This window comes from Ricinus communis, chromosome 1 (genome assembly GCF_019578655.1).
Source record: "Ricinus communis isolate WT05 ecotype wild-type chromosome 1, ASM1957865v1, whole genome shotgun sequence".
NCBI lineage: Eukaryota > Viridiplantae > Streptophyta > Magnoliopsida > Malpighiales > Euphorbiaceae > Ricinus > Ricinus communis.
In genome coordinates this window covers 14022541-14048849 of record NC_063256.1, presented here as the reverse complement: position 1 = coordinate 14048849, position 26309 = coordinate 14022541, and the positions used below count along the sequence as shown (strand labels likewise).

Here is a 26309-nt window from a genome sequence, read left to right as displayed (position 1 = left end):
AGTGATTTATGCATTCAACAAGAATTCAAGAATTCAAGCAAATATGCAAAGGAAACAACTACTATAATTTTATCAAAATTTGAATCCCTCAAAACACAACTTAAGGGGCGTTTTTATAGCCACCTAACATAAGAAACCCTAGTAAAACTATTAACCCTAGCTGTCACATAAGAAAAATAGGAAATAACATTGTTCTGAACTTAAATAAGAGATTTCAGCCCAAATATTAGCCCACATTGGTCTTCATGTATTTGGACTTGCAAAACATTGAATAAAGCCCATTCAGATGTGTTTTTACTTGGGCCTATCCTAGCATGATCAATTGAGCTTCCTTGACTAGCCCAATCTTGCATATAGCCAATTAAGGCTTCTTGTAGCTTCTTGGACCTTGACCTTGTAATTGGGCCTTGTAGCATGCTCAATAGATCCTTAGTTTTATCTTTGGTTTTCTTGTTGTCTTCTCCATCGAGTCCATCTTTAAGCTTGGCCATGTCCATATCATTCCCTCCTTCTTTAGGATGATTCGTCCTCGAATCAAGTTCATCACCTACATCAAAAGGACTCAAATCAGCTACATTAAATGTACCGCTCACATTATACTCACCTTTCAAATCAATCTTGTAGGCATTGTCATTGATCCTCTCAAGGACTTGAAATGGACCATCACCCCTCGGACTTAGTTTAGCCTTTCTTTGATTTGGGAACCTTTCTTTGTGAAAATGCATCCAAACCCAATCTCCAGGTTGGAATACCATTGGAATTCGTCCTTTATTAACCCTCTCGGCCACTTTTGCATTTTGCTTCTCAATTCTCTCTTTAACTTGTTTGTGTAGCTTTTTAACCAAATCTGCCTTAGAAGAACCTTCAACACTAACAAGCGTTATTTTATTGATTGCACGGCAGTCCACACACATTCTCCATGTGCCATCCTTCTTTGGAACCAAAATCACTAGAACCGCACAAGGACTTAAGCTCTCACGCACATACCCCTTTGACATCAGTTCTTCCACTTGCCTTTGAAGCTCCTTTGTCTTCTCTGGATTACTTCTATAGGCTGGTCTATTTGGTATGGAAGCCCCGAGTATGAAGTCTATTTGATGTTCTATCCCTCTTTTGAGGAGGTAATCCACTTGGCATTTCCTCGGGAAAGACATCAGCAAATTCCTGCAAAAGATTAGCAAACACACTCGGCAAGGAAAGATCAAGTTCAGTAGTGTTCAAATATACATCTTTATAAGTAACAACAAATAACATCTGACTTGAATGAAATGCATGCCTAACTTCACTTTCCCTAGCCAAAAAACTACCCTTTGCCTTTATTTTCTCTTTAGGCTGAATCTCACCCTTTGGGTTTTCATGCTCCTTTTTGTTATTTTCAGCCTCACGCCTCTCTCTTTCCAACTTACATTGGTCATCATACACTTCCTTAGGAGAAAGAGGAGTCAAAGTAACTTTTCTCCCATCCTTCACAAATGAGTACCTATTTAGAAAGCCATCATGGAAGGCCCTCGTATCAAATTCCCATGGCCTACCTAACAAGATATGGCCAGCATGCATTGGCACTACATCACATAGCGCCTCATCCGAATATCTACCAATTGTGAAAGGTACAACAACTTGCTTATTCACTTTGATCTCACCACAATTATTTAACCATAACAATTTATAAGGTCTAGGATGTGGAATTAGATTTAAACCCAATTTTTCAACCATTAAAGTGCTAGCAACATTTGTACAACTACCACCATCAATAATAACAAGACAAGTCTTACCTTGTACATGGCATCTTGTGTGGAAAATGTTGTCTCTTTGCTGCTCCAAGGTATCATCTTCCTTCATTTGAACACTTAGTGTGCGCCTAGCCACTAAGAGCTCACCTCCCATAGGACCCTCAATGCAATCATCGCTGCCGTCTTCCAATTGTGGAATCTCATCATCATTATCACTCTCTTCACTTGCTGTTTCAATCTCCCCATGGTCTCTAGCCACCATTGCCCGCTTGTTTGGACATTGTGAAGCAATATGGCCACGCCCCAAGCATTTGAAACACTTGATGTCTCTATTCTTTTCTTTGTTAATTTCTGGTTTAGATGTGTCTTTGTTGTCTGAAATGCTTTTCCCTTTGTTGTCATTGGGAATAACCTTATCATCACCTTTCTTACCTCCTTTCCAAGAATTAGACCAATGTGGCCTCCCACTCGAAGTGCCCTTATATTCAAACCTTGCTGTTCCTCTAGGTTTTAGTTGCTTTTCCACCTTAATTGCAAGGTGAACTAACTCCTCAAGCTCCACATAATGTTGCAACTCTACCCTATCAGCAATCTCCTTATTAAGCCCACCAATGAATCGTGCCATGGTAGCTTCTCTATCCTCATCCAAATCAGCCCTAGTCATGAGCATTTCCATCTCCTTATAAAAATCCTCAACACTCCTTATACCTTGCCTCAAAGATTGGAGTCTTTGATGTAACTCCCTATGGTAATGTCTGGGTACAAAACGCCTTCTCATGATAGTTTTGAGTGCAATCCAACTACCAATAGGCTCTTCCATGTTCCTCCTCCTACTAACCACCAACTGATCCCACCAAACTATAGCATAGTCACTAAATTGGGTAACCACCAATTTCACCTTTTTCTCCTCTGAAAAGTTATGGCAATCAAAGATAAGGTCAACTCACTTTTCCCACTCCAAATATGCCTCCGGATCAGTTCTTCCCAAGAAGGTAGGAATACTAAGTTTGATACTACCTAAGTTCCTATCAACATCATCATAGTTCCCATAACCACCAAACTCACCACCAAAGTGTCCTCTAACTCTACTAAGATTTTGGTATGTCCTAGCTCCTCTACCCAGGCCTCTACCAACCCCACCATAGGCTGCATTATCATACTCCTCAAAACCCTCATCAAAGTCATCCTCATTCACCCCAATTGGCTGCCCATGATTACCTTGCACATTCCCCCCTTCATCAAGCCTATTTCCCAGACCTCGGGCAAGTGCATTAATTTGGTCCATAATGGCTTGTTGATTGGTTGCCATTTCCCTTCGTTGGGCTGCCATGTCAAGTTGCAACCTCTCCATTTGCTCATTCATATTTCTTATGCTTCGTTGCACCCTCTCATTTTCATGCATTTGTGCTGTAGGTATGCCGGTAGTTGGCACATTATTACCTCCACTAGAACCACTTGATATGCTGCAATAAGAGTTAGTATGCAATAAAGAAAAAAAAAAATAAATCGAAGGAAATTAAGGACCTCACCAACACTCCCTCACGTGTTTACTCTCAATTAATGGGGATGGTCACTCGTGTTTCGCACAATCAAGAATGATCACACAAGGCTGAAAACTCACACCACTCAGCTTGTTTTCAAGGATTCTTATGTGAATCAATAACCACACATCAAGTTATTTCACTATGCTTGTAATGCACCAAGAATTATGATCTAAAAAGCTTAGTTGAGGCAAAAACGCAAAAGTCAAGAAAATTAAACAATTAGTCACGCTTTCAATAAAATTAGGACGTCTCTTGCTCCAGAACATCCTTTCCCGCCAAAACCAGGTTCTGGTCCCTGGGTCTTAGGATGACGCCGAGAGCTGTTCATGCTATAATCCTCATGCTGTAAACTCAAGGAGAATATCCTTACTCAAGGCAAGAGAGTTTCTTTAAGCTAAGACCAAAGAGGCACCTCGCCATGGGGGTCTTTCTGCTTCTTTGAAACTCGAATAGCCGAGTTAGCCCTTTTGGATTATAACAGAAACAGATCGTAGCAACAGCTAATTCATTGCCATAGGATAGAGAAGAAGAATAGAGAGAAATTAGAAAGCCATGAAAGATAAGAGAAAGATAAGTGTTTATTCCTTGCACAACCTGTCCTACAAGAGAGACGAATCCTCCTTTATATAGGAGAAGAGGAACTCTCTCAAAATACACGCTAACCCTAAGAGATTGCCATCTGGCAATCTTATCTTACATGACTCTCAATCCTTATCTCTTAATTACACATGTGAAGGAATATATTCCTTCTTACAAGACTCCAAAACATGCTGACATATATGTCCAAACGACTTAATAATGGAGACCCTAATAATGACATATAAGGCCAAACGACTTTAATAATGGAGACCCTAATAATGACATATAAGGCCAAGCGTCTTTAATAATGGAGACCCTAATAATGACATATAAGGCCAAAACATGTAAGGCCAAACGACTCTTAATGATGGGGATCATAATATAGAATCTTGCTGTTGGGAGTGCATCATGACATCACTTGTCTTGTCTGTTTGTGGACCCACACTCTGAGTAGTTGTCATCAGAATCATCTGAGTCACTATCTCTATAGCTTCGACGCCTTCTTCTTGGTGGGTTGGGCCTGCTAGTTGGACAAGGCCTAGAAGGCCTTAAAGGTGTCATTTGGGCCAAAAGCTGTGAGGCTGGGAGAAGAGATTCTTCTAGTTATGACCATGGTTCCTGAAAGGCTGGATTTATTGACATTGAAGACGTAGCTTCAGATTGTTGTCTAGCTGGAGATGACTGTATTGAAGAAGTAGAAGTGAACAGCCGTCTTTGATCCGAGGATTGTCTTCGCATGTTGATGACTGGAATCACCTCATTAGCTGTATGATTTAGCTCATTCCCTTTGTGAAGTAAAGCATGTTTAATGACAAGGGGCATCTCTTCAAAATGTCCGGGGAGAGTTCTCCATTCTGTAATGTCTGTTGAAACAGTGTCATTTGAGTTGTGTCGCTGATGGAGAAAGAGGATGGTATGATAGGTCAAAGCCTTATCATGGTCTGCCATGTGGAGAAGACCTGCTTGGTTCACCAATCTTCTGAGCCTGTATTGCCATGCCTGTTGATTGTCAAATAGTAGGAAAAATTGCCAGTCGGATGTGACTCATTCTCTTCTCCGTGTAAGAACCATAAGGTTTGTAATAATGGTAGTTCTACAGGAAGATGATCTGAGACATGTGAGGTACCGGAGATACGGTAACTGAAGTTGAAGGAAACGTTTACTGTAATAGTGGGGAAAAGTTTCCAAGGGAATGAGGCGGAAAAGTCTTCCGGATTTGGTACGATAGTCCGATAGAAGGCTAAGATACGTCTATAGACCCAAAGTTCAAATTCTTGCATAGACATACCTTCAGGGTTGATTTGGGTGCACACCCGGGACTAAATTGTGCCATAAAGATAAAGAAAGAAGGACTAGGAGGATCCATAAAAGATTTGGATAATCGGGATAGAAAGTCGGGGATGAGGTTTTTATCACCTTGAATGTGTTGTACTTCAAAATCATATTGGGAGAACCACTCTTTCGAGCGGCAGTTGTTTATCGATTTGTCGTCCTTGAATTCCGAATCACGAGGGAAATTAGAATTGTCCATTCTAATTATAAAATGTCTTGAGGCCACAAAGAATTTGCACTTCCGAATTGCATATTTTACCGCCAGAATCTCCTTAATATTTGAATGATAATGAAGTTCAACATCCTTGAATTGTCCCGACACGTGTCTGCATAGTGACTCCTTATTTTCCTGTTTTGGAGGAGAATAGCACCCCAAGCGTAGTCACTTGCATCAGTCTGAAGAATCACCGGCGTCATCAGCAGGAATAGTGAGGGCTGAGTCTTTTGGGCCGACTGTTTTAATATCTTAAACGATGGGCCCCGAGTCCATGGGCCCGCATTTTTCTTTAACCGGGGCCTTTGTATGGGCCGGCCTTTGGAATAAAGTCTCGCATGTAATTGATGATCCCGAAACTGTTGGATCTGTTTTTGGATAGATTCTCAACGGGAAATGCCGTAATTCTTGAGCTAAATGTGAGCTTGCTTCATACCGCCCATTTTTTAGCTTGAGCCCAAGAAAGTCAACTTGATCATCCAATGTAAGACTTTTTTCCGAAAGCATTATCCCGTAGGAATGGACTAAACTGTGAAATCTTCCGAGAAGATCATCATGCTCTTTAGGCCGACTTTGAGAAAAGTAGGATATCATCGATGTAAATGATGCAAGTATCCGGGATTGATTCAAAAATTCGGACCATCGCCTTCCGGAAGATGGAAGGAGCTGTTTTAAGCCCAAAAGGCATAACAGTCCATTGGTCGAGCATCCCGGGATGCGGAAGGCGGTCTTGTATCTTTCTTCGGGGTGAATACCCAAGCTGCGAATCCCGACTTGGATCGAACTTAGAGAAATAGGTTGCTCCTTGAAGACGAATCAATAGAGAAGAGATTTTAGGAATTGGAAATTTGTCATCCGAAAGAAAATGATTCAGGGGCTTGTAATCAATTCTGAGCCTTTTCTTTCCCTCTTAGTTTTTCCGATCTCTTTCTACATAGAATGCTTGGCATGCCCAAGGAGACCGTGTAGGTTCTATCAAGCCTTACTTTGAAGAAGTTCTTGGCATTCCTGTCTTGCTAAAGCCAAATCGGGATGGAGACATCCCGGGATGGTCGGCTCTAGTGGGGTTGACATCTTCATTTAATTTGAAGGGGAGAGTGATGAAGAAGTCCGGGTTCTTGTATAGTGGAAAAGGGTGATAGAAGTTTCTATGAGAATCGTACATGGTATGAACAACCCCTTTAAATGAGCAAAGTCCAGGAGGGACTTCGCAATGGAGAACTGGTTGGGATTTTGAGTATAAGGGAGAAATTCTCGCTTATACTTAAGCCTGATGGCGAGGATTTGTAATTTTCCGCCGCATGATAAGTATCAAACCCAACTAAAAGATCTCTTCCAAACGGATAGGATCCGATGGCGTGGATCCATACAATATGATCACGGGAAGAACTCAGATTCCAATCTTTTGTTTAGAGACCATTGTAGTCCGAAACTTTTGCCATCTCGCACGTGAAGTGATAAATCCTTTTTTCCATGCTGAACTAGGGCAGAGCATCGGATTTAACATCGTACAATGAGATCCCGTATCCATCAAAGCAGAACAAGGATAGGTTTTTCATATTTGCCGGGTAAGACATGGATGGATACCAATGGTGTAGGATGAATAGGTTGTGCTGATGTGACTTCCGGTGAAGATGGATTTTCCATACTTTCCGGAGAAGTAGGAATGAATAATGATGTAGAAGAAGAGGAGCTGGTTTGAACTGGTGTAGGTATTTTCTTTGGAGAAGGTATCTCGTGGAAACAGTAAGATATATCTCGCAAGGATATAATCGGGAGAAGGTAGAGGTTGCAGCCATTGTAAATCCCTCGGAAATTGGTGGAAGGTCTGGCGGTTCTTGTTTTATTTGGAGAGCAGGACCAATAGTAAGAATAGATGTTTCTTCGTCCGAAGAATTTTCATCATCTGTCTTTGTTGTCCGAGTACGGAATGGCAAATAGAGTCCGAGAAGACGCCATTTCTTCTTCCCGAGAAAGAGACTCAAGATCATGATCGGATAGATCTTCCGAACATGAATCTTTTAATTGATGAAGAAGAGCAACAGTTTGATTCGGCTTGTTAGGGCATTTCTTTGCATAGTGCCCTCTTTGGCCATGAGATGTAGCACCGATCTGTTTTCCGGCTTGTTTGTCGATTTCCTTTTGAACCAACAGATCTTCCTTCCCTTCTGTGCTTGTAATGAGAAGATTCCTTTGAATGAGAAGAAAAATGTTTTTCTTCTTTGATCTGCAGTCACGGTGCTTCTCTTTGCATTTGATTTGGAGATAATCTCTGTTGCATAAGTTTCTTAGCAATGCTTCTCCTTTGCAATTTTTTGAAAAGTTTCACTGTTCACACATCTTGTCTAGAGTGGCTAGGGTGAATTGCCGGATTTCTCCGAGAGAAATATGAGTGATATCTCTATGAGTTTCGCCATCATGCGTTGAATTTCGGGGTGCATTTCTTCAGTGAGAGCCGACAAAAGTATATTTGAGATCATCACTATTGGGCCCGTGAGTTCATAATAGAGTTTGGACATATGGACGTAGTGAACTTCTAGATCTTTTCTCTTCATAGAACAGCATTTGCGATCAAAGTACTCTTGTTTTCTTTGTCTGAAAATTAAATTGTAGTCTCCTAGAAACTGTTGATGGATTTGTGCCAGAGCTTGAGTGATAGAACCAAGTTGAACAAATTGAAGTCGCCGGTATTCGGACAAGTGAGAGAACCATTCCGTAATGTGCCAAAGGAACGTTGATGTGAATTCTGTTAAGACAGCTTGGAGACTAGCTTGAGGGTTTATCATTTGGAGATCAAGCCAAGCATTGAATTCTAAGATCTTGTTACGCCATTGTGATGGAGGCACAGTATCTAAAGAGAACCAGGGACCAGAACCTCTTTTTGGCGGGAAAGGATGTTCTGGAGCAAGAGACTCTAATTCTTCAGTTTCTTCTGTAATTTCGGGCTCTTGCGGTGTGTTCATCAACACATGAGGACCTTGTGTTCCTGACTCACTGTTGATCTGAGGATATCAGTTCCTCGATCCTAAGAGGAAGAGTGAAGTGTTGTAATTCAAACTGAGATAGATCCGAATCAAATATACGACCCAGTTGAGGAGGGGTAGACTCCGTAAAGATAGGAGGGTTTTGCTGTATAGCCATCTGTGTTTTAGTAGGTCCTTTATCCTTTGAAGGCTTGGATGGAAAGGATGAGGGAGTTGAAGATGTCCTTTTTGCAGGTTTGGATGCCGGTTTGGATGCTCGAGGCACCAAGTCTGAGATAGTAGCATATTGTTTAACAGACATAACCGTGGACATGAAAGGGTGTGGTGTAGAAATAGGAAAATTTAGTTGAGAAGAGGTAGATTGTTTAGAAGGGTAAAGATCTCTTTCTATTTCCGAGTCGCTCTTTCAGCCTTAAGATCTCTTTATCCTTTTGCCGAATAAAGGTGATGTAGGGCTGAGTTGCGGGATCTGTTCCATCTCCGCTCAAGTTTAAATAGCCTAGACGAAAGCTTCGTGTGCATCCGTAAGGCTTCTTCTCCGAATGAGGTGACATGAGCTTCTATGGAACTGGTTTTTTCATAGACTTCTGAGAGTCTATTGTCAATCTTTTCCAGATAATGATTCTGGGCAACAGCATTGTTTGTCTGCCAGTTCAAACTTCCTCAGCAGCTGAGAGAGGGGCCAAACTGCCTGCAGGTTGGACTGTATCCTTCACAATAAAAGGACGGGCAGGCGCCTTGGTTTGTTCATTTTCTTTCCTCGCCAGAGGAGGAAATTCTTCTGAGTTGACCATAAAACATGGCACTGCGACTGACTGGGATCTTTACTGGCTCAAAAGAACAGGAGCAAACCACTGGGGGAGGAGGACAATTCAAGAGTCCTTCTTCTTTCAATATTTCAAAGCATCTCTTTAGATAGTCATCATTGGACATCGGTTTGTTCTTCTCTGGTGGAAGACCGATCCAAGGTCTTTCTTTCTTGTTTTTTGCAGGAACCTGAATGGAATCAGGTTGATCATCATCTTTGTCATCATATCTAGGTGGACTAGAACATGTATGTTTTCTTTTCCAAGTCTTAGTCCCCTTTGATCCGAATTCTAGATCATCCAGATCATCTTGGCAGTTACATCCAAGATCACATCTGGAGGGATTAACATCCCAAATGAAATGACCATTAATCTTGCCTTTATAAACTTCCCACCCGTTTGACTGTCGTGAATGGGAATTTTCTTCTCATAAGATCTCTGCATCGGTTGAATCATAGAGGCAGTATGAGGATTTGAAGATGATGATAGATATGAAACCTTGACAGACTTGTCAAGCCGTTTGATGAATATTGGATCTTGTTTCCGGACAGTCGTGAGCTTTGGTGAAGCTTCTCATAATTTGTGATCCAAACAGAGGGAATCAACTTCTCCAGTTCTTCTCTAGGCAATTGCCTAGGAGTTTGAACTATAGTGGGAGTAAGACCATCGGCCAAGAAGATAAATAATGCGTCTCCACCGGAAAGACTGGAGTCCGCAGGATTTATTGCATGGTCTTGAAGCCTCATAAACCATCCGATGATGAAGAGTAGCCGAAATGGTATCCCAACCGACTTGAACCTTCAAGGCCCCGACTAAGATGTGAATCTTCTAATGACATGTTGAAATTAGGGAAGAACGTTAGCACTACGCTCCCTGCATTCGGTGTTGTAGCAATAGAGCCGATTACAGCATGTTCATAATTTAGATACTGGGGTATCTAACAAGGAGAGTCTGGAAGTCCTTGTCTCCCATGATAGGAGAGAACAAGTCTAATGGCTCCAAGTGGAGATGGGTATACCATTGTCTCCACCGTTGGATGAAATGAGGTGGAATTTCTAAAGTCACGCATCGCCTGGAAGAGAGAACACACTGAGAAGAGAAGATGACTGTACATATTCTTTTATGTTGACAGGAAGGTCTAGAAATAATATGTCTCACTTGTTAGAAAGACTGCGTCGGAAGACAAAGCATAAGGGTTGAGAATTGGGACAAGAGAATTTTGGATTTGGGCGTTTCGGAATATGGGATATTTCTACTAGGTTATCGATCTTATCGGTAATATAATGTTTACATGAGGTAGGTAGTGAGAGGGAAGAGGTTTGGACAATAGGATTTGAAGTTGTTCCCATGATCTTATCAATTTCTTCTTCTCTAAACCAGGCTCTGATACCAGAAAGATGCCGAGAGCTGTTCATGCTATAATCCTCATGCTGTAAACTCAAGGAGGAGCATGTTTTGGAGTCTTGTAAGAAGGAATATATTCCTTCACATGTGTAATTAAGAGATAATGATACGAACTCGAACCGGATACGTTCAAACACCAAGATAAGTAATGGTGAGAAAATCAAACTGATAAACGCTCTCCCTATTTAAGAGGAAGCACCCTTACCAATAAGTTCGAATTTGTCGCCCCAAGATCTAACTTGAAAGTTTGCAATTGATTATGGAACTAACAAACTTAGCAATAGAACTACTAAGCCCTTTAGTTATAAATAGATGAAGAATGTTCAAACAACTCAAGAAACTAATAAAAAGTTAATTGATTGATCAAACATGTAGATGTGAAACTAAATCAAACAAGTTAATTTAATCTCAAGAAATTCAATAAGGAACACCTTAAGGAATAAGAGTTTAACAACTCAAATTAAACTTCATTCAGAAATGTATATTGATCTTATGTCCTTTAGCCGAAATACATAGCTCTATTTATAGAGTTTTGAAATGATTCTAACCCTAAAAAGGACTAAGAGATAAGCAATAAAGAATCAAACCCTAAAAGACTTCTAATGCGGCTGCCTCCTTCTCTAAGCATAAGTGGTGGCTGCCCTAGGGTTAGGTGAGACCTCCAATGCTTCTAGAAACCCTAATGTGCGGCCCAATGCTTCTAGAAACCCTAGGAAAGCCTGTTGACTTTGATCCCTGATCTTTGACCTTGACCTTGTTCCATGACCCGGAAGTTTAAGCTTCATTAATAGCAATTAATGTCACTATCTTCAAGGCGTTGTTATCTTCATTAAAAGCACCATCATTAGCCATCTTCAAAACATGCTCCAAGTAAGAATTTAAGGCTTGCTTGAACCTTTTACTCCTTGCTCGTGTCATCGGTCCTCCATAGGCTAGTGGATCCATGCTAGTTGACTTAGATGCATCTTTGGTTGCATCATTCCCCCCTCTTTGAAAGGATTCGACCTCGAATCAACGCCTTCATCAAAATCAAAAGGAGACAAATCAGCAACATTAAAAGTAGCACTAACATTATACTCACCAGGTAAGTCAACTTTGTATGCATTATCGTTGATGCGCTCTATTACTTCAAATGGACCATCACCACGTGGCATCAACTTTGATTTTCTTTGATTGGGAAACCTTTCCTTCCTGAAGTGCACCCAAACCCAATCACCAACTTCAAATACCATCCTTTCGCGGCCCTTATTGCGTTGTTTGGTGATTTGTTCATTGCGTCTTTCCAAATTTGCACGCACTTGCTCATGCAACTTCAACACAAATTCAGCCTTCTTTGCACCATCTAAATTCACTTGTTCACTCAAAGGTAAAGCAATCAAATCTAAAGGACTCAAAGGAATAAAGCCATAAACATTCTCAAATGGGCAAAATTGAGTAGAAGAATGCATACTACGATTATATGCAAATTCAACATGCGGCAAACAATTTTCCCATGTTCTCAAGTTTCGTTTAACCATGGTCCTAAGTAATTGTGACAAAGTTCTATTTACTACCTCAGTTTGACCATCGGTTTGGGGATGACATGTAGTAGAAAAAAGTAATTTAGTTCCCAGTTTACCCCATAAGGTCTTCCAAAAATAGCTCAAAAACTTGGTGTCCCTATCAACGACAATAGTTCTAGGCATACCATGTAAACGCATAATTTCTCTAAAGAACAATTCAGCAACATGTTGTGCATCATCGGTTTTCCTACATGCAATAAAGTGTGACATCTTTGAAAACCTATCCACCACAACAAAAATACTATCATGCCCATGCTTAGACCTAGGTAATCCAAGCACAAAATCCATAGATATGTTAATCCAAGGAGAATTAGGTATGGGCAAAGGCATGTATAACCCATTAGGTTGTGATTTAGACTTAGCTTGCTTGCATACAATACAGTTAGCACATAATCTATTCACATCAGATTTCATTTTAGGCCAATAGAAATGATCATGCAAAACATCTAAAGTCTTTTGAACACCAAAGTGTCCCATCAAACCACCTTCATGTGATTCTCTCACAAGCAATTCACGCATAGAACACATAGGAATGCATAGACGTTTTTCTTTGAACAAAAATCCATCGTGTCTGTAAAATTTATCAATAGCACCATGTTCACAAGCATGAAAAATAGAACCAAAATCGTGGTCATCAACATACAAGTCTTTGATATACTCAAAACCAAGCAATTTTGTTTCTAGAGAAGCAAGTAAAGCATACCTTCTAGATAGTGCATCTAAGCAACTACATTTTCTTTACCTTGCTTGTACTTAATGACATAGGGAAATGCTTCAATGAATTCACTCCATTTAGCATGGCGCTTATTCAACTTGTTCTGTCCCTTCAAGTGCTTTAATGCTTCATGATCCGTGTGAATCACAAACTCCTAAGATAGCAAATAATGCTGCCAAACATTGAGTGCACGCACAAGAGCATACAATTCCTTGTCATAAGTTGGATATTTCAAGCTAGCTCCATTCAACTTTTCACTAAAATAGGCTATTGGCTTCCCATCTTGCATTAAAACAGCTCCAATACCTACACCAGAAGCATCACAATCAATTTCAAAAGTTTTGGAAAAATCCGGAAGTGAAAGAATGGGAGATGAAGTAAGTTTGTCCTTTAGCATATTAAATGCGTTTTCTTGTTGTTCTCCCCAATGAAACTTCACGTTCTTCTTTACAAGCTCGTTAAGTGGTGCGGCAAGGGTACTGAAGTCCTTGACAAACCTCCTATAGAAGCTTGCAAGCCCATGAAAGCTCCTCACATCACTAACATTCTTTGGTGTTGGCCACTCCTTAATTGCTTTTACCTTATCTTCATCGACCTGAATTCCATTTTTACTAACAACAAAACCAAGAAACACAAGTTTGTTTGTGCAAAAATCACACTTAGCAAGGTTAGCATATAAAGAATTCTCACGCAAAACCATCAACACCATCCGAACATGTTCAACATGCTCACTAAAGCTCTTACTATAAATCAAAATATCATCAAAGTATACTACCACAAATTTACCAATATACGCATGCAAAACATGGTTCATTAGTCTCATAAAAGTACTTGGTGCGTTAGTTAAGCCAAAAGGCATGACCAACCACTCATACAAACCAAATTTAGTTTTGAATGTTGTTTTCCACTCATCACCTATATTCATTCTAATTTGATGATAGCCACTTCTCAAATCAATTTTAGTAAAGATAACACTTCCATGCAATTCATCTAACATATCATCTAACCTAGGAATAGGATGACGATATTTAATGGTAATCTTGTTAATTGCACGACAATCAATACACATACGCCAAGACCCATCTTTCTTAGGGACTAACAAAACAGGAATAGCACATGGGCTAAGACTTTCCCTAACATAACCTTTACTTAGTAGTTCCTCAACTTGGCGTTGCAGCTCTTTGGTCTCCTCCGGATTGACTCTATAGGCTGGTCCATTTGGAATGGATGACCCCGGCACAAAGTCAATTTGGTGCTCTATCCCCCTTAGTGGTGGCAACCCACTAGGTAACTCCTCGGGAAACACATCGTCATATTCCTGCAAAACACTTACAAACACACTAGGAAGAGAAGAGTTAAGATTATTAGTGTTAAATAAAGTCTCCTTGTACATAAGTACAAGTACTTGCCTATTTTCACTCAAAGTCTTTCTCATGTCTCGCTCTCTAACTAAGAAACTCACTTTTTTCTCGCTTGCCTCCCCTTTTTCTTGCGCCTTACTCGTTCTTTTGCTCACATTCTTGCGCAAACCCTCGCTAAACTCTCCTTTTACCACTCGTTGCTCTCCCCCCTCATTATTTTCCACACAACTCCCCTTTTGCTTGTGCACCTTTTCTTTTTCATATGCACTCTCACACTTTCTTTACAACTTTTTGTAATTCACAAACTTCTTTAGGACTTAATGGTGCCAAAACATACGGTTTTCCATCCATTACAAGAGAATATGCATTGGTTCGACCGTTATGAATTACAGATCTATCATATAACCATGGTCTACCTAGCAACATATGACATGCTTGCATGGGAACAACATCACATAATACCTCATCATTATACTTCTTTACACTAAATGCAATCCGTACTTGCTTAGTAACTCTAATCCCACTTTGATCATTAAGCCATTGCAAGGTGTATGGCTTCGGATGCTTAATAGTTGGAAGTCTAAGTTTATCAACCATCATAGCACTGGCTACATTAGTACAACTACCCCCATCAATGATTAAACTACAATTAGCATCATGGTTTTGTACTTTACATGTAGTATGGAATATGTTTTCCCTTTGAGCGTCATCATCAATAGGTTGTAAATTAAGAGCTCTAAAAGTTATAAGTACATTACTAACCTCACCCAATTGCACATCATCACATTCTTCCAACTCAGGGCATGTATAGGTAATCCTCCTCACCTGGTTCGGATTCTTCATCACTCTCAAAGACCACTTCACCACCTCGAATTGCCATGGTTCGCTTGTTTGGACATTGGGAAGATATATGTCCATACCCCAAACACTTGAAGCATTGCACTTTCTTTGATTTGAGGTCACTTTCGCGTCGTTGGTTTAGTGTTAACATCAAATTTAGGGGCTGGCTTGATGTCCTTTGATGCCTCACGACCCTTGTTAGGGGGCTGGTTGCTCCCTTTCCATGCATTACTCCATTTTGAGCTAGGGGCAGCACTTCTGCTCTTGGTTTTTAATTGCTTTTCCACCTTTATGGCCATGTGCAACATATCCTCCATCTCTACATAATGCTGCAATTCAATTATGTTAGCAATATCACGATTCAAACCATGCAAAAATCTTGCCATTGTGGCTTCCCTATCCTCATCTATATTGGCTCTAATCATAGCTATCTCCATAGATTGCCAATACTCCTCAACACTCTTACTACCTTGTACTAGATTTTGTAACTTGTTGTACAAATCCCTTTGGTAGTGCGATGGCACAAACCTTTTACGCATAATGCGTTTAACCTCATCCCATGAACCAACTTCGTGTTCCCCATGACGCCTACGACCACTCACCAATTGATCCCACCAAATGGCAGCATAATCACAAAATTCAACAACAGCAAGTTTAACCTTTTTAGACTCACTATAGTTATGACATTCAAAAACCCTTTCAACCTTCTTTTCCCACTCCAAATAAACTTCAGGGTCACTCTTACCATGAAAAGATGGTACCTTTAGACTCACTTTCTTGGTCATTATCAGAACCATCCCCTTTAGACGTTTTAGGCATATCATTCAATAACCTAGTTAATTTGTCATCTTGTTTTTGAAATTGTTTTGTCATATGTTCTACTACATCTCTCAATGTATAAGCTAAATTTTCCAAAGTCAATGATGGTTCAGATGACATGGTTAAACCAAAAGACTAAGAAAAAAGGACGTGATCAAGTGTTATACTCTGGAGGCTTCTTATAGTTAAAGGCAAAACAAGAAAAGATCACTCCCTCACGTGTTTCACTCACAAAGAATTGAATTCCTTATAGAAATTAAATCAAATTGTTCTAGTAATCACAAGAACAAGTTTTTCACAACCTCTTAACGTTTATTAATTCTGAAGTTCAATAGAACACTCGTGAATCAATAAAACGAATTATAAGCGTGTGAACAAAACAAGCTTACAACTAATCGAACAAGACTCAATTAACCCAAAAGAAAAGCTTTTTAAGAGAAAACAAACAAAATTACCCAAATCAGAATTATAAGAATGAAGAACAGCTCCAATTAATTAAAAGGAATTACGGAATGAATCAATCAAGAGTTAATTCTTCGAGAACTACCCAACACAAATGGTTAGGGTTAGTTTTCCGTTCCTTCCCTTTCTTTTTTTTTTTTTTGGAAATCTGCCTTGGTATGCGGGCAGCAATGAAAATAGTATACTTTTTTTTTTTAATAATGATGCGAACAGAAATTGAGATGAAATAGAAGATGACTCTTTAATTGAAAAAAATGAACCAACTAACAAGTTTGGCTCTGATACCAAATGATACGAACTCGAACCGGATACGTTCAAACACCAAGATAAGTAATGGTGAGAAAATCAAACTGATAAACGCTCTCCCTATTTAAGAGGAAGCACCCTTACCAATAAGTTCGAATTTGTCGCCCCAAGATCTAACTTGAAAGTTTGCAATTGATTATGGAACTAACAAACTTAGCAATAGAACTACTAAGCCCTTTAGTTATAAATAGATGAAGAATGTTCAAACAACTCAAGAAACTAATAAAAAGTTAATTGATTGATCAAACATGTAGATGTGAAACTAAATCAAACAAGTTAATTTAATCTCAAGAAATTCAATAAGGAACACCTTAAGGAATAAGAGTTAACAACTCAAATTAAACTTCATTCAGAAATGTATATTGATCTTATGTCCTTTAGCCGAAATACATAGCTCTATTTATAGAGTTTTGAAATGATTCTAACCCTAAAAAGGACTAAGAGATAAGCAATAAAGAATCAAACCCTAAAAGACTTCTAATGTGCGGCTGCCTCCTTCTCTAAGCATAAGTGGTGGCTGCCCTAGGGTTAGGTGAGACCTCCAATGCTTCTAGAAACCCTAATGTGCGGCCCAATGCTTCTAGAAACCCTAGGAAAGCCTGTTGACTTTGATCCCTGATATTTGACCTTGACCTTGTTCCATGACCAGAAGTTTAAGCTTCATTAATAGCAATTAATGTCACTATCTTCAAGGCGTTGTTATCTTCATTAGAAGCACCATCATTAGCCATCTTCAAAACATGCTCCAAGTAAGAATTTAAGGCTTGCTTGAACCTTTTACTCCTTGCTCGTGTCATCGGTCCTCCATAGGCTAGTGGATCCATGCTAGTTGACTTAGATGCATCTTTGGTTGCATCAGATAAGGATTGAGAGTCATGTAAGATAAGATTGCCAGATGGCAATCTCTTAGGGTTAGCGTGTATTTTGAGAGAGTTCCTCTTCTCCTATATAAAGGAGGATTCGTCTCTCTTGTAAGACAGGTTGTGCAAGGAATAAACACTTATCTTTCTCTTATCTTTCATGGCTTTCTAATTTCTCTCTATTCTTCTTCTCTATCCTATGGCAATGAATTAGCTGTTGCTACGATCTGTTTCTGTTATAATCCAAAAGGGCTAACTCGACTAACTCGGCTATTCGAGTTTCAAAGAAGCAGAAAGACCCCCATGGCGAGGTGCCTCTTTGGTCTTAGCTTAAAGAAACTCTCTTGCCTTGAGTAAGGATATTCTCCTTGAGTTTACAGCATGAGGATTATAGCATGAACAGCTCTCGGCGTCATCCTGGTATCAGAGCCTAGGTTGAGAGAAGAAGAAATTGATAAGATCATGGAAACAACTTCAAATCCTATTGTCCAAGCCTCTTCCCTCTCACTACCTACCTCATGTAAACATTATATTACTGATAAGATCGATAACCTAGTAGAAATATCCCATATTCCAGAAACTGCCCAAATCCAAAATTCTCTTGTCCCAATTCTCAACCCTTATGCTGTCTTCCGACGCAACCAGTCTTTTTCTAGACAACTGAGACATATTATGTAGGGATGTGGTTCATCAGGAATGAAGTAGGCTATATCTGCAAGGATGGTTTCTGGTGATGGTAAAGGAGATAACCAGTGAAAATTTTCAGGAGTCTGAATCTGTGGACTGTCTGGAGGTTCAATTTTGACTTGAAGTGTAGGTCCTTCTTCTTCTGAAAAAAGTGATTCAAGATCATGGTCCGATAGATCTTCTGGACATGAATCTTTCAATTGATGAAGAAGAGCAACAGTTTGTTTCGGCTTGTTAGGACATTTCTTTGCATAGTGTCCTCTTTGGCCACAGATGTAGCACCGATCTGATTTACGCTTGTTTGTTGACTTCTTTCTGAACCAGCGTATCTTTCTTCCCTTTTTCTGCTTGTGATGAGAGGATTCCTTGGAATAAGAAGAAAAATGTTTTTTCTTTTTTGATCTGCAGTCACAGTGTTTCTCTTTGCATTTGATTTGAAGATAATCCCTGTTGCATAAGTTCTTTAGCAACGCTTCTCCTTTTGCAATTTTTTTGAATAGTTTCTGCTGTTCACACATTTTGTCCAGAGTGGCTAGAGTGAATTGCCAGATTTCCCCGAGAGAAATATGAGTGATATCTCTGTGAGTCTCTGTCATCATGCGTTGAATTTCAGGCTGCATTTCTTCAAAGTGAGAGTCGACAAAAGTATATTTGAGATCATCACCTTTGTTGGGCCCGTGAGTTCATAATAGAGTTTGGACATATGAACATAGTGGGTTTCTAGATCTTTTCTCTTCATGGAACAGCATTTCACGATCAAAATATTCTTGTTTCCGTTGTCCGAAGATTAAATTGTAATCACCCAAAATTGTTGGTGAATATGCGCTGAGCTTGAGCAACAGAACCAAGTTGAACAAATTGTATCCTTTGATACTCAGATAAATGGGAGAACCATTCTCGTAAGGTGCCAGTAAATCTTGATGTGAATTCTGTTAGGACTGCTTGGAGATTAGACTGAGGATTTATCATTTGGAGATCAAGCCAAGCATTGAATTCTAAGATTTTATTCCTCCATTGAGATGGTGGCACTGTATCTAGAGAAAACCAAGGACCGGAGAGGCTGGTTTTGGAGGGAGAGAAGTTTCGGAGCGAGGGATTCTCGATCTTCCGTCTCTTCCTGTAAAGTCCGGCTCTTCCGTAAGGTTTGGTTCTTGTTGTGTGTTCATTAACACATGAGAACCTAGTACCTGGGATTCAGCTGTGGAAACAGAGGATCTAGTTTCTTGGTCAGAAGAATAAGAACTAGATCGTTGAAGTTCGAATTGAGACAGATCTGAATCTGAAACATACGACTCTGATGAGATAGGAGTTGTATGCTGTATGGCAAACTGTGGCTTTGCAGGTCCTTTGTCTTTTGTAGGTTGTGAGAAAGAAGATGAAGTTTTAGAAGATACCCTTTTTGCTGGCTTGGATGCTCTGGGCACCAGATCTGAAACTGTGGCATATTGTTTGAAGGGTATAACCGAAGACATAAAAGGATGGGGTGTAGAAATAGGAAAATTGAGTGGAGAGGAGACAGGATGTTTGGTAGGATAAAGGTCTCTCTCTATTTCTCTGAGCTGCTCCTTCAGCCTTAAGATTTCTCTATCCTTTTGCAAGAATAGAGGTGATGTAGGCTGAGATGCTAGTATCTGTTGCATTTCTTGCTCAAGTTTAGACAGCCTGGATGAAAGCTTTGTATGTAGTTGCAAGGCTTCTTGTCTGAAAGAAGTAACATGAGCTTCAATAGAACTTGTTTTTTCATAGACTTGTGAAAGTCTATTATCAATCTTCTTCAGATACTGATTCTGAGCAACAGCGTTATTGGTTTGCCAATTTAAGACTTCTTCTGCAGCTGAGAGAGGAGCTAAAGTACTGCGCAGTTGTATCTTGTATCTTTGCAATAAAAGGACGTGCATGTATCTTTGATTGCTCATTTTCCTTTCTTTCCAAAGGTGGAAAATCTTCGGAATTCATCATGAAGCAAGGAACCGCTGCTACCTCTGGAACTCTAACTGGTTCAAAGGAGCAAGAACAAACGACTGGTGGAGGAGGACAGGTCAAGAGTCCTTCTTCCTTCAAGATCTGGAAGCATCTTTGTAAATAGTCATCTTCAGTCATGGGTTTGTTCTTTTCCGGAGGGAGTCCGATCCAAGGACTAGCTTTCTTGGGTTGAGAAGGAGCATGGAAGGGATCAGGCTGGTCATCATCCTTATCATGTTGACGTGGACCAGTACAAGCATGTTTCCTTCTCCAAGTTTTGTTTCTTTTGGGTCTGGTTTCAAGATCATCAAGATCTTCTTGACAAGCACATCCGGGATCACACTTTGAAGGATCACAATCCCAGATAAAGTGTCCATTGATCTTAGAGACATAGACTTCCTACCCATCCCGATCCGGAAACTATGAATGGGAATCTTTTTCTCGTAAGTCCTCCTCACTGGTTGGATCATGGAAATAGAATGAGGAGTTGAAGAGGATGTTGCTGTGGAGGACAAATAGGAGACTTTACTTGAGTCTTGTCAAGTTGCTTGATAAAAATAGGATCCTGTTTTTGTACAGTCGAGAACTTTGGTGCGGCTTTTCATAGTTTGTAATCCACGGAAGGGATTAACTTTTCCAACTCTTCACGGGGCAGTTGTCCGGGAGTTTGAACTATTGTAGGAGTGAGACCACTATCGAAAGATGAAAACGCATCAGATTAGAGGCCGGGAGTCTGTGGGTTAATGGCATGATCTTGTAACTGTAGACTAGGCCGATGATGAAGAGTAGCCGAGATTGTATCGAACTTGATCTGCTGTGATTTGTACACTGTACTTTCGGGCTTGGTGAGATGAGGATCTTCTAAAGACATATTAAAATTAGGAAAAAATGTAAGTACTACGCTTCCTGCGTTAAGAGTTGTGACAATAGAACCAATCACAGCATGTTCATAGTTTAGATAACGAGTATCTAACAAGGAAAGTCTGGCAGTGACTGGAAGTCCTTGTCTTCCATGATAGGAAAGTACAAGTCTGATGGCACCAAAATGGAGATGGGTATATTTTTGTTGCTTCCATTGTTGAATGAAGTGGGATGGAATTTCTAAAGTCACATACTGTTCAGTGGTTACAGAAGAAAGAACACACTGAGAGAGGGAAGAAGACTGTACATATTCTTTTATGTTGACAGATGGTCTGGAAATAATATGTCTCAGTTGTCTAGAGAAAGACTGGTTACGTCGGAAGACAGCATAAGGGTTGAGAATTGGGACAAGAGAATTTTGAATTTGAGCGGTTTCTGGAATATGGGATATTTCTACTAGATTATCGATCTTATCTGTAATGTATTGTTTACATGAAGTAGGTAATGAGAGAGAAGAGGTTTGGACAATAGGATTTGAAGTTGTTTCCATGTTTGTAGATGAGTTTCTTCTTCTCTAAACCATGTGGCTCTGATACCAGGATGACGCCGAGAGCTGTTCATGCTATAATCCTCATGCTGTAAACTCAAGGAGAATATCCTTACTCAAGGCAAGAGAGTTTCTTTAAGCTAAGACCAAAGAGGCACCTCGCCATGGGGGTCTTCCTGCTTCTTTGAAACTCGAATAGCCGAGTTAGTCGAGTTAGCCCTTCCGGATTATAACAGAAACAGATCGTAGCAACAGCTAATTCATTGCCATAGGATAGAGAAGAAGAATAGAGAGAAATTAGAAAGCCATGAAAGATGAGAGAAAGATAAGTGTTTTTATTCCTTACACAACTTGATTTACAAGAGAGACGATCTTCCCTTTATATAGGAGGAAGGGAGATGTCAAGATAAACTTACAAACCACAATTTCTTGCCACCTGGCAAGAGTACTATGCTTAATGCATGCGTAAAAAGGAATATATTCCTTTTCATAAAGACGAAAACATGTGACATAAAAAGCCAAAAAACATGTGACATAAAAAGCCAAAATATCTACTTTAAGTACAATAATAGAGCATCTTCTTAGTGGAGCATCTTGCTTTTGTGAGTGCTTATCCGCTCTTCACCAAATACGCTTATTGGTAGGTCCATGTTCTGAGTAGTCTTCATCAGAGTCATCTGACTCACTTATGCCATAATTATGACGAATGCGTCGTGATGGGCTAGGTGTGTCAGATGAATGGCATCGAGGAGATTTTCGAGATATCTCTTGAGACAATAATTGAGAATCTGATGGAGGAGGTTCTTCTGGTTGTGACCATGGTTCTAGGAAAGCTGGGTTTAACTCCATTGATGATGTGGCTTCATTTGGATGACTGGATGAAGTTGAAGGTGTTGAAGAAGTAGGAGAAATCAGTCGTCTTTGATCTGAGGGTCTCCTATGCATGCTGATTAGTAAGGGCTGCCTCAAGGTTAGTGTTCTCCTCACATCACTTGGCTTTGCATACACATTCATCTTTCTTTCACTCTCATCTCCCTTGTTTTCTCTGACCTTGTGTTTCCCATTACACTCACTTTTACCACTTACCTCACCTTTTTCTTTTTTCACTATTTCTTGCTCCCTCCCCTGATATTCCCCATATGAAGATTCAAGCTCTTCATGTTGTTGTTTAATTCTCACTTGATCATCAAAAATGGCCTCGGGAGGTAATGGTCCAAGATTGAACTTTTGTCCATCAATAGTCAAGGAATATCAATTCTTGAACCCATCATAAATCACACGCCTATCATATTGCCAAGGTCTTCCCAATAAAACATGTCCGGCATACATGGGAACCACATCACAAAGCACCTCATCCTTATATCTCCCAATGGAAAAAGAAATTAGCACTTGCTTATTTACCTTCACAACACCACTATCATTCAACCATTGCAACTTGTAAGGCCTTGGGTGTTTGGTAGTTGGTAATTTCAATTTCTCCACAAGCAAAGTACTAGCAACATTAGTACAACTTCCGCTATCAATAATCATGTTACACAACTTATTAGCAATTAAACAATGAGTATGAAACAAATTCTCATGCTGCTCTCCATGTTCATCGTGTTTACATTGCAAACTAAGTATGCGTTGTACTACTAACACATCCCCTTTAGCATACTCAACATCACTAACATCCTCTAAAGTTGGCATGTCATCATTCTCATCATCATTTTCATTTTCACTTTCAGATTCAACAATTCCATCTCTAACAATCATGGTCCTTTTATTAGGGCAATCACGTGCATAATGACCATGTCCAAGACACTTAAAATACTTCAAGCTTCTAGATTGATTAGCTTGATTCTCAACTTTGTTTTTGCTGCCTATTTCATTTTTATTCTTATTCTCATCCACTTTAGGCTTACCAAATTTATCATCCTTTTTACTCCAATTCGATTTCCAATTAGAAGAACTAGAACTCGAATTAAGTTTAGAATCAAACTTACTTGCACCTTTTCGCTTGAGTTGCCTTTCAATTTTCATGGCCACATTCACCATGTCCTCAAGCTCCAACTCCACAAGATCAGCAATATTCTTGTTTAGACCATTCAAGAATCTTACCTCTTTCTTTTCAATTGCCTTTCCACTTTCATGGCCAAATTCACCATATCTTCAATCTCCACATAATGTTGCAAATCAACAATATCAGCAATGTCTTTGTTTAGCCCTCTCAAGAACCTTGCCATGGTAGCTTCACAATCTTCTATCACATTTGCTCTAATCATAGCCTTCTCCATTTCTTTGTGATACTCCTCCACACTCATGGATCCTTGAATTAGAGTTTGTAATCTTTGATGAAGCTCTCTATAGTAGTGGCTTGGAACAAACCTCTTTCTCATGATTTGCTTCATTTCTCTCCAAGACTCCACGGGTCTTTCTCCATATCTACGTCTTTCCTTGCAAAATTGATCCCACCAAACAATTGCATAATCACTAAACTCAACAGCGGCAAGTTTTACCTTTTTCTCCTCTGAATAATTATGACATTCGAAGATGAGTTCCACTTTCCTCTCCCATTCAAGGTACACATCTGGATCATTTCTTCCTTGGAATGAAGGAATCTTCATTTTGATGCTTCCAAGGTTGCGATCAACATCATCATTTGGATGTCGTCTCCTAGCTTGTCTCCTAGGATTGATTCGTTGTCCCAACAAGGTGACTTGATCATCATCCAAATCATCCTCTCCTTCATAGTCCTCTTGGTCAATTGGTGGATGTCTCCTTTGTCTAGGCTCTCCATGTAATTGGTTAAGGATGCCATCATGCTTCTCTAATTTTTCATTGACTCCCGCCATCATACTAAACATTCTTTCGAATTGTTGTTGCATAGCTTGAATCACATGATCATTTGGAGAAGAACTTGTGTCTTTTGACATGATTGTAAAACCTAAAATTTTAATAAAAGAAAATAGAAAGAAACGATCTCACAACACTCCCTCACGTGTTTTCACTCAAAATTGATGTATACCACTTGTGTTTACACTCAATTTTGACTTCTTCATTTTTTTCTAATGATCTCACACTCTTGCCTTTTACCTCTCAAATTTGCCTTTTGATTTCTTAGATGAACTAAGTTTCTCAATCAAACAAAATTTCAAGAATGTAGTAATCAATGAAAAAAAAATAAGGTAGGCTAACAAGAAAATAATAAGGTAGGCTTAAAGAAATGAACAATTTGTAGCAAATAGGCTAATAGAAATGAAAAACAAAGATAGATCATCAAAGAACACAAAGATATAGAATTATAAAGATAGATCTCAATGGAATATGAAGAGTCAATTTCTTTTATGTAATCTGAGATCTAACACAAAAATATCAAAGATAACAATTTTTTTCTTTTAGGACGATTTTTTTTTTTTTGATATATGCAAACAAAATCTTGAGATAAGAAGAATAAAGATAAAAATAATAATAATAACAAGAACAATAGATGGCAAATGGTGCAAAATATAAGATGAACACAAGATATTGAGAATTAAAAGATAGTATTAGATACGCAAACCTCAATCTCGAGCCAATGCTCTGATACCACTTATGATGGGAATTGTAGGTTTCATCAATTAACTCCCCAATAGCAAAAATACTATGATAAGTTGAATTAGAAGAAAACTAGAAATTACCAATTTAATCCACAAATTTGGATCGTTCAAAGATTGAAGTAAGAAGATGGATGCTACTTAACCCCTTTACCAACAAGGATAAAGATACTAAGATAGACTTTGAATTTCCTCTTATGCCATAAACAAGAAAGTTTGATAAATAACAAGAAAATAAAGATTTAGATTTTGACACCACAAGCTAGAATAAAGCTTGATAAGTCGCAAAGTTCAAGCAAGAAATTAAAGACAAAATTCCTCACAATAAAACTCAAACAAAATTTCATATATCAAATTCAATCATGCTCTAAAAGAAAGAGAAAAGGACTTGTTTATATAGAGTACAAGTCCATGCACACACTACTAAAATAGACTCACACACATAGGATTACTTTTACTCTTAAATGGCCTTAGTAACCACTATCCACACTAATAGCCATTACTTGGTATTGATTACCCCATTAACTTGTATATGGTGGCTCTTAATAACCACTACCCACATTGATAGCCATTACTTGGTATTAATTACCACATTAACTTGTATGGTGGCTACATGTAACCCTAATTGTTATTAACATGAAAACAAGTTAAATATTATTCCTTGGGCCTCCATGGATGCCTTATTGGGTTGAAGTTCTTGGGCTTTCCAAATGTCCCTAATTAAACCCAATATGGCTTGTTGAAGCTTCTTGGATTTGGACCTTGTGATTGGGCCTTCTTGTACTATTAATGGATCTTGGATCTCTTTAAGCTTTGAACTTGGATTCACATCATGGTGGCTACATGTAACCCTAATTGTTATTAACATGAAAACAAGTTAAATATTATTCCTTGGGTCTCCATGGATGCCTTATTGGGTTGAAGTTCTTGGGCTTTCCAAATGTCCCTAATTAAACCCAATATGGCTTGTTGAAGCTTCTTAGATTTGGACCTTGTGATTGGGCCTTCTTGTACTATTAATGGATCTTGGATCTCTTTAAGCTTTGAACTTGGATTCACATCAAATAATATGGAATTAAATTATTTGACTTGGTTGAGTTTGAGATTATTTGCATTATGCGAGATGAAATTATTTGTTTATGAGAATAATTGAAATGGT

At 39.2% G+C, this 26309-nt stretch overlaps 1 pseudogene; it reads right to left on the bottom strand.

Moving 5' to 3' along the window:
• Positions 1–11684: 11684 nt before the first annotated feature.
• LOC125369773 lies at positions 11685–24490 on the bottom strand (annotated as a pseudogene).
• Positions 24491–26309: the final 1819 nt, after the last annotated feature.